Source organism: Pleurodeles waltl, chromosome 6, assembly GCF_031143425.1.
Source record: "Pleurodeles waltl isolate 20211129_DDA chromosome 6, aPleWal1.hap1.20221129, whole genome shotgun sequence".
Lineage (NCBI taxonomy): Eukaryota > Metazoa > Chordata > Amphibia > Caudata > Salamandridae > Pleurodeles > Pleurodeles waltl.
In genome coordinates, this window is record NC_090445.1 from 1597905408 (window position 1) to 1597923995 (window position 18588).

Sequence of the window (18588 nt, forward strand, 5' to 3'; positions counted from 1 at the left end):
ATTTGCCTTAACCGGGCTACAGCCTCCTGTTGGGAACGCTTCCATATTTCATTGTACAGTTCGTACAAGAAACGCTTCCTACGTGGTGTCTTCGGGGCCTGACAAAAAATCTTGCAAGTCAGTGTTATTAGACAGGAGAGTGAGATGTGTCTTGACTGCATGTAGTCAGGATGATCTTAACCATTGTTGGCACAATTTTCCCACACTATAGGTAGTAATTATTTCAGCATGTTCTGGTGATAAATAGCGAGGGTCTGCCCGACTCGCCCCAAAACCCCCCTGATGAGGTGACAAAACGTTGATGACACCCGTTGGTGTTTATAGGCCACAATAACCACCCACCCGGACGTGTCAAGGAAGTGTTAAATGTACCATTATGGACCCAGTCTGTAAGCTCACTAAAAGTGGCATTTATGTAGTTCTGCCAGTTATTAATTTTTGCAGGGACAGGTATTCTAGGCATGTTCAATTCTCTAATCGTTGCTAAGCCCAAACAGCTAGTCTGTTGTACTGTTTCATTTAAAAAAAACATTTGGACGGGAATGAGACATGCTCTAAACAATGTTTCTCTACCCGTTGTCCGGCAATGTTTTGTTCCCCAAACACTTTTCAAATCAACATTATTTGACCAATATTCATAACCTTCAATTGACAGTCGGGAAATAAAGGAATCTGAGTATATGAATTTCATATTAGTCAACAACATTTGCCTATCTTTAGACGGAGTTAACTTAAAATAATATGACTTAGCATCCATTTGATGATGCCCAGAAAAATACGTAAATTTGTCAGAATAAGTTTTGGAACTCCCTTGCGGGAGGGTTGGGCAATGATCCCATTGCGTATAGTCAAATATCGTTTTTGGACTACTTGCTTTATGTATAAAATGGTGCCCATAATAATTATAGCAAAACATGTCACCATGATTGTCTTTAAACTGGTAAACATCTTCATTTTCATAGACAGTATAATATTGTAATTCAGTCATCATGGAATCAACTGTCTTCACATCTCAAATATCAGATACAATGCCTGGTATTACGATATCATTCATAGATAACTTTAGGACCTACGGTATTTGAATTATCTCAGTGGGACCGTATATATCAAACATTACTTTATCCCACACAATCCCATCCGGAAATTGGCACTGCAGAAATGTTCACAAAGGACAAGTCTCTTCGAACCTTATGTGATCAAAAATGTGGCTTCAACACCTCCTCCAACTGTTCAACTGCTGATTTCTCAGGAAGAAAATGACCATGTATCAACAGAAAAAAGGTAATGACAAACCCTATCCAGAGAACAAATGCTGACATAGTCGATAAGAGCCACAGATAGTTCCAAGGAAAAACAAAATACGTATCTTTAATCCAACACATCAGCTTACGTGGACCTGGGTCAGTAGTTGAAGAGGCATACGAGTCCGATAAACCATCGTTGTTGTTGGCAAAGTACCCAGAGGCAGTTCGTGCAAAAGGTGTCGCCGTATTCAATGGAGATGTTGGTGTTTCTTGCGGTGGTACACTGTAGATAGCACCATCCGCAACGTCAGTAGTCATGGTGACTCGATCAAATATTTCTAAATTATTTGTTGTCAGTGGAACTAAAGCGAGATCATCATCCACCCTCCCCAAGCTCGGAGAGGCAACAGTGTTGGTATAGATAACTTGGAGCGGAACATCTTCCCCAGTAGTGAGAGGGATACGGGAACTACTGGATGTTCCTCTTGGTCTGCTGTGCAGAATCGGCCACATGTTGTAACTTGACATTGTCAATAGAAACAAAGCGATTTTCTTTGGCACCCGGCAACAGTGGTAAAATAACAGTCCTCGTTCCGTGTATCCCCAACACAGGAACTGGTGCTCGATAGGAAGGGCCAAATTCTTTTTTCACTGTGACGTTTTCACGCACAGGATCCCCAACTCTGGGAATCCAACTAGTAGGTGTTAATGGCACATCCTTAATTCCTGTGGAGGCAGCACTTTTAGAAGAGTTATCTTCACAGAACTGTTGTAATTCCTGCAAAACAGTGACACAATCATTTATGTCAAAAGGCATTTCCGCTGCCTCCACACCAGGACCATCAAGATCCGGAACAAACATTTGTGTTCCGAAAAGGCACTCATATGAAGTACGACCCCCCAGGGACCTTCTAGGCAAGTTATTTAGTGCTCTCTGAACTCCATACAGGTGGGTTAGCCAACTACCACCCGTACCTAAGACTCTTGCTGTTAAGGATTGCTTTAAATTGCGGTTTAATCGCTCCACGACAGAATTTCCCTCAGGATGAAATGGAGGCGAGAACGGAGCTGGACCCCCAACGAAGCCATGATGTCCCTGAATGCCCTTGAGGCAAAAGCAGGGCCCTGGTCCGAATGGAATGCTGCAACTGCATATGTACCGACAAAGACACGCAAATCTTTAATAACAGTTCGAGCGTCAGCCGAGCGCTGTGGCTACACCCACACAAATCTGAAGCAAGAATCAACAGCGACTAGTATATATTTGTATGCACTATCCGGTGTGAGTGGACCGCAATGATCCAAATACACACATTGTAATGGTCTGTTGGATATTAAGAGGGGTGTCTGCGGCGGGTGCTTAGCTGTGGAAACTTTAATTTGTTGACAGATGTCACAACAAAGGGCATACTGCTTAGTCTCTTTATAGGGACCAGGCCACCAGTAACGGGCCTGTAATAGCGAAATTGTGGCGGCCACGCTAGCATGTGCAGATGCCACTCCCTCATGCGCTGCATTAATCAATTGTGGTCTTACAACTTTATTGGGGATCTTGCTTATGCCTACACTAGGTATTTTAACCTCAGCGTTGAGCATACTTCCCATGAAGTACTGATATTTATTAGGAAATCCTTTAGGATAGGGCATGCCATCAACCGTAGCTTTTATGGCAGCCAGAATCTCTGTGTCTGGTTTGGAACTCGAACGAGTCACTGCGGCCACAGTGGCAACTGCCACTGCCGACTTTGCGGCTTCATCAGCCAAAGTATTCCCAGCAACGTGTATTCCAACACACTGGTGTCCAAGAGTATGTACAAGATGGACTTTGGGTAGCGTCGCCTTCAGGTCTGCTACCTTCCCCCACAGTAGTCTGTGTTTTATGGTGTTGCCTTTCGAATCTCTGAACCCATTTAAGCGCCAGTAATGTAGGTATTCATTCAAAGACTGGACGCAATAATATGAATCACAAACAATCAGTGTAAACTGCGTTGGATCCGTATGTTCTACTGCCATCAGCAGAGCCTTCAGCTCAGCCAACTATGCTGTACAATCCCCTAAGGTCTGTGTATAAGTATGTTGGGGGCAGAATTTCTCCCCCTCCATATGGCCGCTCACTACTGCACATGCAGCAGAATATTGGTGTTTTGTCCCCACCGCCGGTTGCGCAGAGTCATCGGTGTACATGACTACTTGATATTGATCAATAGGCAACATGTCAGCGGGAACTGGATATTCAACTTCATATTGCAGAAATTCCTGAGTTTGTAACTTTGGGTCAAAAATGTAATCTACATCAGTGGCTGTTAAAGACGTAGCCCATTGTATCCATCGCGGGTGTAGTGCTTTTGCGTTAGGAACGCTCGCTTTTGTAACAGCCTCCAGGGCCGGAATCGGGGAAGCGACTATAATGCGTTTACCCTGGGCAAGAGGTCGTTCCTTAATAACAGCCATCTGTACTGCAGTGAGAATTTTCTCTGTGGGGGCAAATCGTTGTTCAGCAACCGAATACAAGTGGGACTTGTATCCAATCGGGACTGTCTCACCTTCATTAAATGTGACATACGTAAACCCAGTGGCCCCAGCTATCACCCTGATGACCAAATGCGTCTTATTGTCCCGTGTATGTAAATGTTTTGCAGCTAGGAGATCTGCTTGTAACTCCCGAAGAGTATGTTTATGTTCAATTGTCCAGAATTTGCTTAAAAAATCAGGATGGATAAAATGGTTTTATGCGTGTGGCATAGTCAGGAATGTATGTTCTGCCAAAATTTAGAAAGCCCAACAATGATTGGAGTTTCTTAATCGTATTAGGTGGTTGCAATTGTGCACACTTTTCTAAAAATTGTGGTGCTAGGCTCTTACCTTCATTCAACAGCTTATTTCCCAGGAATATGACGCTGAGGAAGGCAATTTTAGATTTTTTTTAAGTTAAATTTGTAGCCAATTTTGGCAAACCCTACAACAATGCGGGCTACCCGTCTTAAATGTTGTAGTAACTCGTCATTCGTGAGATATATCTAATCTACATATGACAATGCTTCAGGGTCTAACTCGTGTAAAATTTCAGTCACACGAGCCGCAAACAGTCCCGGGCTATTCTTATACCCCTGAGGCAAACAACAGAATTTTTTTCTGGGAGCCTAACGCGCTAAAGCTTGTCAAATCCCTGCTTTTGGGTGCTATATTCTGGCAGAAGAAACCATTCGAGATGTCTAAAGTCGTTTAATATTTTTTCCGCACAATGTTATTCATTAGTGCGGCGCTATGTGAATTTTGAATAGCATATGTACGTGTATGTCCGTTCAAATGTCTGTAGTCTAAGACTATTCTATATGAATGGTCCGGTTTAGCTACAGGGAATAAGGGATTATTCATCGGTGAGACACAGGGTTCAATTACCCCCTGGTATTCCAGTTGTGTAAGTATTTCCCTCACCGGTGCCCTTGCTTCATGTTTTATTGGATGCTGCGGTTGTGGCTGAGGTTCAACTTTAATTGGAATTACATGATATGGGGAATCCCTATCCCACCCTACGTGATTTCTATATAAGGCAGGTGCCTGTGCTAGAGCCCATTTGATTCAATAGGACTCCGCGAGTTCCCCTGAAACAAGTAGTGAGAACGAAGGTTTAATAACCTCCTCCCCAACTGGGCAGGTGCGAACAAAGTCAGGCGGCCAATCCTGTTCAGCCAGCAAAATGTCATATATATTGACTATACGATCCCAAAAGATTGCGTTTACAGTGCGTTCAATGTCTCCTTCCAATTGTAAAGTCACTGTATACACCCTATCGAGTTCAGAGACACGCATATCTGCTGTTTCAACTTGTATGAAGTCATCAGTTGCTTTCACCTCCAGATGCTCTAGAAGATTCCGGCGAACTATTGTGACCTCTGCCGCGCTGTCTAGCAGTGCTTGTGCCCATGTCTTGTTCTTCAAGTGAACTCTCTTCCTGTGTGGCATGTCTAACTGAGACTGCCGCCACCTTTTTCTTTTTAAACTGTTGTTTTTGTTGTTTTGTTGTTTTGTTGTATCGGTTTCTCTTCCTTCTTGACAGAAACCTCCGAAGAGCGCTGTGATTCAAGCGCTGTTTCAGGTCCTGAGCTCGCCCCCCACGACCGCAGCACCAACCTGCTGCCTCCTGCCTCTGTCCCCCGACCACGCTGCTGTTTGCGTGTTCGAGGCCCTCCTCCACCCGCAGGCATCCTCCTGCGCCTCATCCCTGGTGTCTAGTGGGCTCTGACTAGCTTCACTTGACCCGTGTGCCACTTTCCGCCGTCCGCCGTCCTGTAAGTTGTTTTTCTCATTTTTTCTGCGCCTCGCCTCCGGCGCTTCTGCCCCCGTTGTGCCCCTCTGATTGCTGCTTCCCTGATCGTGTACTGTGCCATTACTGTATTTCATACTGTGTGCTTTCATATTGTGACTGCCTTTAATTTTGCTCGTTTCCCTGTGCTTTTTTGCCCCTTGTGCGCTCCCCCTTGCTCTCCGATCCCTGCCGCTGCCTCCCTGCGTCCCCGCCCCCCTCGCGCCCCCATTCGCCGCTCCCTCCCGCCTCCCAGCTGCTCCTCCCTCCCCCCTCCCTTCTTAATGGCTGGCACTGCGCGTCCGCGCCGCTGGCGCGCCAGAGGCAAGCCCGTCTGCACCCGCCCGCGCCTGGACCGCGCCCAGCGCCACCCCCCCTGGTCCTCGCGCCCGCCGCATCCCCGGCGCCCGCTACTCTGCCAACGAACTCCGCGCACTCAAACCCGGCCCCTCCGCTGAGTGCTTCCTGGCGTCCCTGAAGCACACAAAAGGACCTTTTTCCTGCCGCACCTGCAACTTCTCCTACGACAGAACGACAAAGCCAACAACAAAAACCTCCAACACTAACCACCTGAACTGCATCCTCATCAACACACGCTCCGCACGAAAACACGCCATCGAGCTCTGGGACTTGCTCGACACCACCGCCCCGGACGTGGCCTTCCTGACCGAAACCTGGTGGAACGACTCCTCGGCTCCGGACATCGCCATCGCCATACCGGACGGTTACAAAATTACCAGAAGAGATTGAACCAACGGAATCGGCGGCGGAATAGCCATCGCTCACAAAGCTACCCTCAAAATCCACACCCACACAGACGACACCCTCAAGACAGCCGAACACCTCCACTTCCAGATCCACACGGACCCCAACACGACCCTCAGAGGGACCCTCATATACCGCCCTCCAGGACCAAGAGCCCCCTTCAGCGACACCGTCGCCGACCTCGCAAGCACCCACGCCCTCACTTCCCCAGATTACATCCTCCTGGGAGACCTAAACTACCATCTGGAAAATAACAACGACGTCAACACCGCATCACTGACCTCCAACCTCCTCAACCTCGGACTCCGCCAGCTGGTCAACACTCCCACCCACATCGCCGGACACACTCTTGACCCCCTCTTCACCTTAAGCAACCACATCTCTTTCAGCCACACCTCAGAACTCCACTGGACCGACCATCACTGCGTCCATTTCTCCTATAAGAAAATCACCGAGCAACACCGCATCCCTCTACCTCCTCACCGCCGCTGGGGAAAAGTCACCCAAGACCAACTAGCCAGCACCCTCGTCAATAACCCTCCACCCGACGCAACCGACCCGAGCGCAGCCGCCATGAACCTCCATCAATGGATCCTTGACTGCGCCAACACCTTAGCCCCACTCAAGAAACCCACCACCAACCAAGGAAAGAAAAAACCAGCCTGGTTCACTGACGAACTGACCGCCTCCAAAAGCCTCTGCCAGAAGCTCAAAAAGAAATGGATCCTAGAACGCACACCCGACAACCTCGCCTCCCTCAAAGACGCCAACCGTGAACACCACCAACGAATCCGCGTCGCCAAGCGCGCCCACTTCACCGACCGCATCAACAACAACGCCCACGACTGCAAAGAACTCTTCGGCATTGTGAAGGAACTCTCAAACCCAAAAGCCAACTCCAATGACATCCCGCCCTCCCAGAAACTCTGCGACGACCTCTCCACCTTCTTCCACCAGAAAATCACAACCATCCACGACAGCTTCAACACCGTTCCACCGCCAGACCCCACCCCCGATGTCTCCGCCCACGCCTGCCGCCTCACCGCCTGGACCCACGTGGACGACGCCGAAACCATAACAACCATGAACACCATCCACTCAGGCTCCCCAACAGACCCATGCCCGCATCATGTATTCAACATAGCCAACGCCACCATCGCCCCCGAACTCCGCAAGATCATCAACCTCTCCTTCAATTCCGCAACCTTCCCGGACAGCTGGAAACACGCTGAAATCCAACCCCTCCTCAAGAAACCCAAGGCCGACCCCAACGATCTCAAAAACTTCCGACCAATCTCCCTCCTCCTCTTTCCAGCAAAAGTGATCGAAAAGATCGTCAACACTCAGCTCGCCCACTACCTCGAAGACAACTCCATCCTAGACCCCTCATAATCCGGATTCAGACGAAACCACAGCACCGAGACTGCTCTCCTCGCCGCCACAGATGACATCAGACGTCAAATGGACAACGGCGAAACCTCGGCCCTCATCCTCCTCGACCTATCAGCCGCATTTGACACAGTCTGCCACCGCACCCTACTGACCCGCCTCCAGGAAGCCGGCATCCAAGATAAAGCCCTCCACTGGATCTCATCCTTCCTCGCCGACAGAACTCAGACAATCCGACTCTCCCCTTTTCGTTCCAAAGCCACCAACCTCATCTGCGGCGTCCCCCAAGGCTCCTCCCTCAGTCCTACGTTGTTCAACGTCTACATGGGCCCCCTCGCTAAACTGGCCCGCCAACATCACCTCAGCATCATCTCCTACGCCGACGACACCCAGCTCGTCCTCTCCCTGACCAAAGACCCACTCACCGCTAAAACCAACCTCCACGAGGGACTAAAATCCATCGCCGAGTGGATGAATAACAGCCGCCTGAAACTCAACTCCGATAAGACGGAAGTCCTCATCCTCGGGCGCTCTCCCTCGGCCTGGAACGACTCCTGGTGGCCCTCTGACCTCGGACCCCCACCCACACCTGCCAGCCACGCAAGAAACCTCGGTTTCATCCTGGACTCCGCCCTCACCATGTCCAAACAGGTCAGTGCCGTCTCCTCTTCATGCTTCAACACCCTTCGAATGCTCCGCAGAATCTTCAAGTGGATCCCAACAGAAACCAGAAAGACGGTGACCCAAGCCCTCGTCAGTAGCAGACTTGACTACGGCAACGCACTCTACACAGGCATCCCAACCAAAGACATCAAACGACTCCAGCGTATCCAAAATGCATCCGCCCGCCTGATCCTCGACATACCCCGCCGATGTCACATCTCCCCTCACCTGAAGGACCTCCACTGGCTCCCCGTGGACAAGAGGATCACCTTCAAAGTCCTCACCCACGCTCACAAGGCTCTTCACAACACCGGACCTACCTACCTCAACTCCAGACTAAACTTCTACGCTCCCACACGTCAACTCCGCTCTGCCAATCTCGCCCTCGCCATCGTCCCCAGAATCCAGCGCAAGACCTCCGGCGGCAGATCCTTCTCCTTCCTCGCCGCCAAGACCTGGAATTCTCTCCCCACATCACTACGCCAGACCCGGGACCTCCTCGCCTTCAGGAGACTCCTCAAGACCTGGCTTTTCGACCGCTAACAGCTCTCCCGCCCTTCTCCCCCCCCCCCCCAACGCCTCGAAACCCTGACGGGTACATAGTGCGCTTTATAAATATTCTGATTGATTGATTGATTGAGTGATTCCTGTCTTGGTTTCACGTACTCTGTTCTCCGCTCTGACCTCCCACCTCTCTCATTTCTCTTTTCCGATGAGTCCTAAAAGGAACAAGACTGGCGTGTATCAGTATATTGATGTCTATCAGGCGTCTTCAAATTATCCCTATTTCTGAGATTATACCTATTCTGCGGGGTCTCTGTATGCGGAGATACTCCCCTTTCTTTTTTAGGTGTCTGTTGTTTTTTCTCCCAGCGCTTCTTATTACCCTCAGGTTGTTGTTTAGCATTGTCTTTACTAATTTTTCCTTGAAACTGTAGTTTTTGCCATCTAGCCCCTAGGCTATCTCGACCGATACTGGAATATGTTTCCGCTATTATTTTAGGCAGTTCCCGCTCCTGATCTAGTTGCGGGACGTCACGAAGACGCATACGCACCGCAAGTGCAACTGCCTCCCCTTTAAGATTACTTAGTATTATTGAGGAAACCGTGACACAGTTGCCCATCAGTTGCATTCCTAAATCTAAGGCTGGGGCAGCCCCGTACTTATCCTGAATCTGTTTAAGCACTTCCGGTAGGTTGGCCAAGGTCGGTGTACCGTGTGCCGTTGTATAGAGCGCGGCAAACACTGTGCCCCATGTATTACAATGTTCCACTGCGGGAACAATGCCAAATGGTAAACACATAAATATTCTATGTTTGTCCTGAAGTCCCGTATGGGGAAATACCTCCTCCAGTGTATACATTTTCTGTGCCAGCTAAAATTGAGTCTCCTCCCGTTTTGCTGGAACTTTACCCATGATAGAGTGTACAGTCGCTGGGTTTATACCTGGAGGTACTGCATGTGGTTGTGCTGGAGCAGCACGCGCTGGGTTTGTATTTAGTGTCTGCATCACAAATTGTACTAAGCGTCTATATGTAGCCGTTAAGTCTGTATATATAAACGACGAACTTCAGCCACCGGCATATTTGCAACCGCAGGATGTGGTGTATATGTGGCCAATAAAGGCCAGGTCGGACCATCATTACTCAGTGGACCTAACCTTACTGGCAATATTGTATGGGGTAGGGCGCCATCAAGCCAATTATTATGTTCTTGATAAGATAGAGGTATCTCTAGGTATGCGTACGCCCTGTACTGGCCAGGCGCGTTCGCAACCGTATATGTGTGAAATGCATTTGTATTCCCATCAACTGCTGGGAATGTGACCCAGGAGTAGAAAAGTTCTGTTCTATAGGCTGCATGGGCGGCCACCACAAACGTGACTGGACCACCCTGGATCGTAAGACCATGTGCAAGCAAATGTGCTGTGAGTGGCTGTCTCATATTAAGAGCTATTTGTATTACCTGGGGATTCGCCATTAGAAACACAGCAATGGTTCAGAGAAGGCACACCAAAACGGGGTCTTTCCTTTTAAGGTTCAAGGTTGAACAACCATCCACTATACTTAGGGTTACCTATATCGCAGTGGTGAAAGTCCTCAGTGCCACGAACGTCTCCGTTAAAGGAACTGAGGGATCATTATAATATATGAGACCAAGAGAGACTGGTGGACCCGAAAATTAGAGCCAGACCAATCGTTGGCGCCATGTCGCGTAGGCTCTCATTATCCTAATGAGACTACTGGATTTTTGGGCGGCAAGATCGTTCACAGTGTGGGGTACTAAGTCTAACCCACGGTGAAGGACCATTGTCACCCCAAATCCGGGTTGAGCTCCGGCTAACTAGCAGTGCCTCATCTCTCCCAAAGGGAAGAGACAATTGGGCAGCCGAGCGCATGACATCTTAGTGCTTCCCAGGGAAGTCGTGGTCACTCAGATCCCAACCAGTTCTCTCATACACAGTGTGGTCTCATATATAAATGACAAAGGCAGTTTGAGTTTTAAAGATTGGTTTAATAAAACAACTGCGTTTTAGATAACAAGGCGTGAGCCGCATTAACCAGAACCATACAACACAGTAGGATTGAAATAGTAACGAGGAGAGTGAAACATAAGAATAACGGTATCATAGTGCAACTAGATTATGTTCTCTCTTCTAAGTTCTATTTTGAGCACAGCATGTTAAGCTCTAAGCCTGCCTTTCAGGTTCCCCTGGGAGGACATCGACCCTCATACCTGAGCAAAGGCCTGTGATCGGGATCAGCATCTGCAACAGGGCAGTCAGCGTCTAGTTGTGGGTTCCTGGTCGGAATCTCCCTCTCACGTGTACCAGGACTAGGAAATGTTTTTATAACTAACACGCTGGTGTTCTAAGAAACGTCCCTACGTAAGAATGTGTACTTTCTACGAACCCTAAAGACTAAACTTCTACCACGTCTATCGGCAATGTACCAGACTGTATCCTTGACTGAAGCACAGAGCGAGCAAGAATGTATTGTTTGAGAACTTCAGTGCTGAAGTAATCTAAACAGTGTGATAGAAGAAAAGAAAACAAGACAGTGAAACTGGTTATTGTAAAATAACAGTGCGAGGCTAAATAAAATGCATCTAGGGCAAAGTGCTCAGAGGCCTAATACTTTAAGCAAACGCGCAGAAAGCTACATTAAAAATAGCTACACTACAACACTGGCCAAACCGATGAACAGCCTTCCACCTCCGCCAGCTCTAGTGTACAGGAGGCCCCGCCATAGGACCAACAGGCCACCAGCACCCCACCCCCTGCAGAAGGAGAACCACCCCGCAAACGGTCCCCGAGATCCAGGCAGAAGCCAGAGAACATTGCCAAGACCCCCACCAGGAAATAAGACTCTCCTGATTGTTACCCTTCTGTCCCATTTTGTCACCCTGTCCACCTTGAACTGCCATTACTCCCCTTCCTATGCCCCATTTGACAATGCACCTGTGATAGCAAGAGACTGGACTCTACCATGGACTTTCCTCCACCATCAGCCCAGCCTATTGCACATTCCCATCTACTTATGAGCACTTAAATAAACACCCTTGGAACAAATACTAATCTTGAGTCTGTCAAATGATTCACAAATGTATTAGTACAACATTACCAAAGCATTGCAACTCAAATGTACAGTGAAATATACTTTGGAATGTCCTTTGGTGGGCAGCAGTACACATAGCAGGAGCCAGAGTAGGGCGCAGAGATCTGAAAATAGAGATGCCAAAGGGTACAGTGGGTGGCCATAGACATAGGGAAAGAGGCTGCCATGTACAATGTCCAACAGATAACTGAAATGTAAAGTGAACTTACAGTGTCTTACCCGTGTGTCACTGGAAGAACTGCTGAATTATATTGCTTCTGTTGTCAACATCTTCTTCCTCTTCCTCACTGTGCACAGCCTCCACCGCTGCCACAAGACCATCTCCAGGCACATCCTCCTGCACAAAAGGCACCTGGTGTCTCAAGGCCAGGTTGTGCAACATGCAACGATGATCTGGCACAACATCTTGGGTGAGTAGTACAGGGATCCACCTGTCAGATGCAGGCACCGGAACCTGGCCTTCAGGAGGCCGAAGTTCCTTTCAATAATCCTCCTTGTTCGCCCATGTGCCTCATTGTAACATTCCTCTGCCCTTGTTCTGGCATTCCGCACTGGGGTCAGTAGCCATGAGAGGTTGGGGTAACCAGAGTCACCTGCAAATATTGAGGGCCAACTGTTAGACACACACTAACTCTTAGGGACCACCCCATACCCAGATACCTACTCATAGTCTGTGGGGACCTTTGGATCACCTATTAGCCACACCCGGTGCCTCTGCAGTTGTACCATCACATATGGGATGCTGCTATTCCTCAAGATAAAGGCGTCATGCACAGAGCCAGGATATGTGACATTCACATGGGAGATGTCATTCACATGGGACTGTTCCGCCACAAACACCATCTGCACATTCCTAGAGTGATAGCTTTTCCTATTACGGAAAACTTGTTCATTTGTCCGGGGGGGGGGGGGTGAGGGGAACAAATGCCACATGTGTGCCATCAATGGCACCAGTGATGTTGGGGATATGCCCCAGGGCATAAAAGTCAGCTTTCACTGTGGCCAAATCCTCCACCTGGGGAAACACGATGTAGCTGCGCTTGTGTTTTAGGAGGGCAGGCAACACTCTGGTCAACACGTTGGAGAACATTGGCTGAGACATCCCTGATGCCAGGGCCACTGTTGTTTGGAAGGTGCCGCTTGCCAGGAAATGGAGCACTGACAGGACCTGCACTAGAGGGGGGATACCTGTAGGCTGGTGGATAGCTGACATCAGGTCTGGCTCCCATTAGGCACACAGTTCTTGGATTGTAGCATGATCAAGTCTGTAGGTTATGATAATGTGTCTGTCCTCCATTGTCGCAAGGTCCACCAGGGGTCTGTACACCGGAGGATGCCGCCATCTCATATTCAGCCTCAGCAGTTGAAGCCTATGGAAGGAAACAGTGAGCAGAGGGTCTTATTCCCACATCTATTGCACTAATTATGATTTGTTTACTTTACAGAAACAAAATGTGAATCCGACAATCAGTTGCTGTGCCAGTGTCTGCTGTGACGCAGTTAGGTGCCATGCCCTGTGCCCCCCGATTTGGCAGCTGCCTGACCTGTGAGGAGGGACAAGTGGGAATTAGGTAATTGCGCTGGCGTTGTGTGCCGTCGCGGTAGGCGGTCGAAGACCGCCGTGCAACTTCGCATTGGTTATCATTGGGCCCTATGGGCTTTAGGAGCCAATGGTGATGTACACTGGCGGTGACTGTACGCACCGCCGCGGATGTCACCGCCATTTTCTGTCTATCCATTCACTTGCTACCTGACCTTCAACAGGAGAGGACCTACACTGCAAGTGCTGCTGTGACCTGTGTCTGGAACCGACCATGGCTCATGTGTTTGGGGAAAGGGCCCCTGCCTTCACTGCGGAGGAGTTGGAGAAACTAGTGGATGGGTCCTACCCCAGTACACGTTACTCTACGGTACTCCAGACAAACAGGTGAGTACACTGTGAGCATGATGTGTGGGCCATCAATGTATGGAGTGCTGTGTATGTAAGCCACATGTGGGGGGGGCAGAGGCGTCCTGGCCAGAGTTCAGCATGTAAGGTGGTCAATGCATGTGCGTCAGGGGATGGGAGGGATCTGGTGGGCCATGAATCTGACGGTCCGGACGTTTGACTAATTCCCTTTTCTGCTGTATTTTCCCTGCAGGTCAGCGCCAACCAGAAAAAGGTATTTGGCGTGCCATCGCCAAGGAGGTGCGGACCCTGGGGGTCTTTGACGGGCAGAGCACCCACTGCCGCAAGAGGTGGGAGGACCTGCACCGCTGGGCAAAGAAGACAGCAGAGGCCCAGCTTGGGCTGGCCTCCCAACAGGGAAGGGTGCCCATCGCACCATGACCCCCCCGATGTTCCGCATCCTGGCGGTGGCCTATCCGGAGTTGGATGGGCGCTTGAAGGCATCACAGCAGCCACAAAGGGGTGAGTACAGATTCTGAATCCTGACACTGCGCGCGTTAAGAGGTACCTGAGTTGGGAATGTGGGCTATGGGTGCCCCTAGGCCAAGGCGAAGATGGCAGGGTAGGTCCGTATAGTGTTAGTGGGCATCTACTACCGGGCAGGGTCCTGTGGATTTCAGGTGTGCATCTGATGGCGGTAGGCATTGTACCCAATGGGCTGGTGACTATCTTAGTAAAAATTTGGGCATGGCCTAGTGCATAGGGCTGCTCCCTGTGTGTTGTGTATGCCAACGGTAGTGGTGTTGCTGGCATTGACCAAGTGTATCCTCTATCTCTCCCCCCTTTTTGTTTTGTCACCCTGTCCTTATGTGCATTAGCATCATCTGTCAGAGGAGCAGAGGCACCGGCAACGGAGGGAGCTGCATCCCACATGGGCCTTGAGGCCGAATCCACCGAGGGTGAGGGCACCAGTGGGACGGAGGGCAAGGGGAGCACCATGATGGGACAGGAGGGGAGACCACAGACACCGACTCCTCCGATGGAAGCTCCCTGGCGGTGGCGGACACCTCTGTGCCCACCACAACAACAGGTACAGCCGCCACCCCCCCCCACCAGCACCGCCCTCCCAGCAGCCCCTCAGCGTGTTTGCCGTGCCCACTCACCCAGGAGGGTGGGCATCTCCTTCGCCCCAGGCACCTCAGGCCCTGACACAGTCAACCCTGCTGCCCTTAGTGAGGAGGCTATTGAGCTCCTGAGATCTCTCACTGTTGGGCACTCAACCATTCTGAATGCCATCCAGGGTGTCGAGAGGCATTTGCAACAAACAAATGCATACCTGGAGGGCATTCACTCTGGTGTGGCAGCCCAACAGAGAGCATTTCAGGCTCTGGCCTCCTCTCTGATGGCAGCCCTTGTCCCTGTGTCTAGCCTCCCCCTCCCACTTCCTCTACCCAGTCCCAATCTCCTCAACCGCAGCGTCTCCTAAGCACACCTTCAGACCGGTATTCACCCAAATCAACACACAGAAGTGGCTTAGGCAAACACAAGCACCACATATCATCCCACAGGCACTCACACAAGCACCATCCCCATGCAGACACACCAACATCCACTGCCTCCACTGTGTCCCCTTCCTCCTCCTCCTCGTCCACCTCCCTCCCAGTAGTGTTTCCACTCACACCTGCATTCACTACATCCTCATCAACTACCTCCATCACCAGCACGCCCATCACTACTCACCCCTCACTGGCAGTCACCACCCACACATCCATGCACACGTCCCCTGTGTCCTCTACGAGTGTGTCTGTGACCCCTCCTCCCAAAGTACACATACGCAGGCTGAACAGCCACCCACCCAACAGGCATCCAGCACATGCACCTTCAGCCAAACTCAGCAGACAGACACCTCCTACCACCACTCCCTCTTCCTCCTCTCCAAAACCATCTCCCTCTTCCCGCCCCAGTGTGTCTAAAAAGATTTTCCTGGCAAACATTGACCTGTTCCCTACCCTCCCCCCGACCCCACCCCCTGTCCTTCCCCTCGGGCCAGGGTGTCCAGAACCCTGCCCAGCACCTTAGCCACCAAGTCAGCGTCTGCTGTGGTACCTGCAACTCACAGCGGCTCATAGGGGCACCCGTCAGGCCAGCCAGTGTGCCACCAATCCCTGCAAAGGACCAAACCATTCCGCCACCTGCCAAGGTGAAGAAGAGGACGGCATGCAGCAAGGGCAAGGAGCACAACCTAACCCGCAAGGCCTCCTCCAAAACTCCAGCTGCCAGAGCCAAGGTCACAACAGCATCTGCCAAGGTGAGGAAGGGGCAGAAAACACAAGGCAAGGCACCTCAGCTGTTGGAGGCTGCAGGTGAAGGCCTGGTGCCCACCAGCACAACCGCCAGCCCCGCCACCTGCACCGTGGGCAGCACCGCCAGCAGCCCTGCTGCAAGCACCGCCACCTGCACCGCCGCAAGCACCACTACTGTCAGCAGCAGCATCCCTAGTGAGCAGCCGCCCGAGGCTGCAGGAGAAGAGCTGGAGCCTCCCTCCACCATTGGCAGCACCGGCACCTGCACCTGCACCACAGCCAGCACCTCCAGCAGCGCCGCCACCGCCACCTGCACCGCTGACAGTAGGACCACTACCAGCAGCAGCAGCCCCATTGGGCAGCCGTCCAAGACTGCAGGAGACAGGCTGGAGCCTACCAACACCACTGGCAGGACCCCCATCAGCACCAGCACTACTACCAGTTTGCAGCCTTGGGCGCCCCAGGATGGAGTCTAGCCCTGCCTCCATGGACTATCATGCAACCTGGTCCCTGCAAATCTTGTGCCTCAGACACCCAGGTGAGGGAATGTGAACTGCCACACGCCGAATGTTGCATCATTGGGCACAAGGCCCCCTCCAGAACCAGTGGAGATATGCATCCACTCAGCCCCTCCTTGGCAGGATGAAGCACACTGGGCACAAAGCCCCCTCCAGAACCAGTGGAAGAAGGCATCCGCTAGAGAGACTGTGGCTTTGCACTCCCCAGGACCAGGCAGTGGGAAACCCACCCACTTGAGAGACTGTGGCTTTGCACTCCCCAGGACCAGGCAGTGGGCAACCCACCCACTTGAGAGACTGTGGCTTTGCACTCCCCGGGACCAAGCAGTGGGCAAACTCCCTACTTGAGAGACTGTGGCTTTGCACTCTCCAGGACCAGGCAGTGGGAGAACCACCCACTTGAGAGACTGTGGCTTTGCACTTCCCAGGACCAAGCAGTGGACAAACCACCCACTTGAGAGACTTGAGAGACTGTGGCTTTGCACTCCCCAGGACCAAGCATTGGGCAAACCACCCACTTGAGAGACTGTGACTTTGCACTCCCCAGGACATCGCTGTGGCCATGTAGCCACCTCCAGGAGCAGTGGTGTAGTACCATTTTCTGGCATGAGGTTGCCCCCGCCTTCCTCCCTGAGATGCCTGTGTGTTTTCGACCTGATGCCCCTGCAGTGTTCTCTCTGTATTGAGGCAGGAGTCAAGTGTGGGCTAGGCCCATGGTTTTTGGCCCAGTGGCCCACTGACATTTGGAAAGGACAATGTACGGCCTTATGTACATACTGTATATTTTTGTAAATACAGTTTTTATATTTGTTACAAATATCTGCTTATTTCTAATATATCACTGATTTGACTCTATTCCTTTTGTCCTTGCATTCTTCCAGGGGGTTACGGGGTGTAAATGTAGTGTTGCTGCATATGTTTGTGGTGTTGGGGGTGGGGGGGTTGCGTGTGTGTGTGTGTGTGTGTGTGTGTGTGTCACTCTCTTTTTCCTCCCTCTCCCCTGTGTACTAGGTGCAGTACTCACCGTGGTCGTCGCCGCCGCCTTTGGTATTCGTGGTAAATGAGGAGGTAGACCAGCACGGTCAGGACCTGTAACTCGGGCTCCATGGCGTCCTGGTTCTTTGTTGAGTGTCGAGAGGTGAGTGGTTCTTCTTCTGTGTTCTGTTTCCGCCGTGCTTTTGATTGCATTGGTACCGCCCCAAAAAAGCTGGCGGATTGGCGGGTTGTGTTGGGGTGGGCGGTACATTGTCTTCCGTCTGTCTGTTGGCGGTGACCGCCGTGGTGTTTGTTGCTACCGCCGTGGCAGTCAGAGTGTTAAAGTGGCTGTCTGTGTTGGCGGTTTCCGCCATGGTCGTGATCCCCTTTTCTTTTACTGCCGGCCTGTTGGCGGTATTACCGCCGCTTTAACACTGACCACCACAGTTGTAATGAGGGCCTTAATCTTGCTTCCTATTCTGTACAAAAACTTTACCCAGAGATGCCCAGTATTCTTATCAAGGCAAATATTCCTTCTGGTGATGACACTGAGCAAAATTGGAACAAAGCTTGGAGCTTTAACACCTGAACCTGTGAAGTTTCTAAAAGGATTTGCCGGGACAGAAGAATAATGTGACTTTAAAGATGTAGAAAAATAGTTCTGACTGTCACACATTTGACAATCTTCGGTACAGTGAATTCAAGAGATCAGTCCCTCTAAGAGACCTTCCACCAACGTCCTATTCTGTGCGTGGACACATTAAAAGAGAGTTCCTCTTGATCAGAAGATGTGTAAATGTTTGGGATCATGCATTTGTAGAGAAAGATCTATGTGAATTTGGTTGGGGAGAGATATTGATGGGGTGCTTAAACCTAGAAACATCTAAAGCCTCTAAACACGGAACTTACATATACTTGCAAA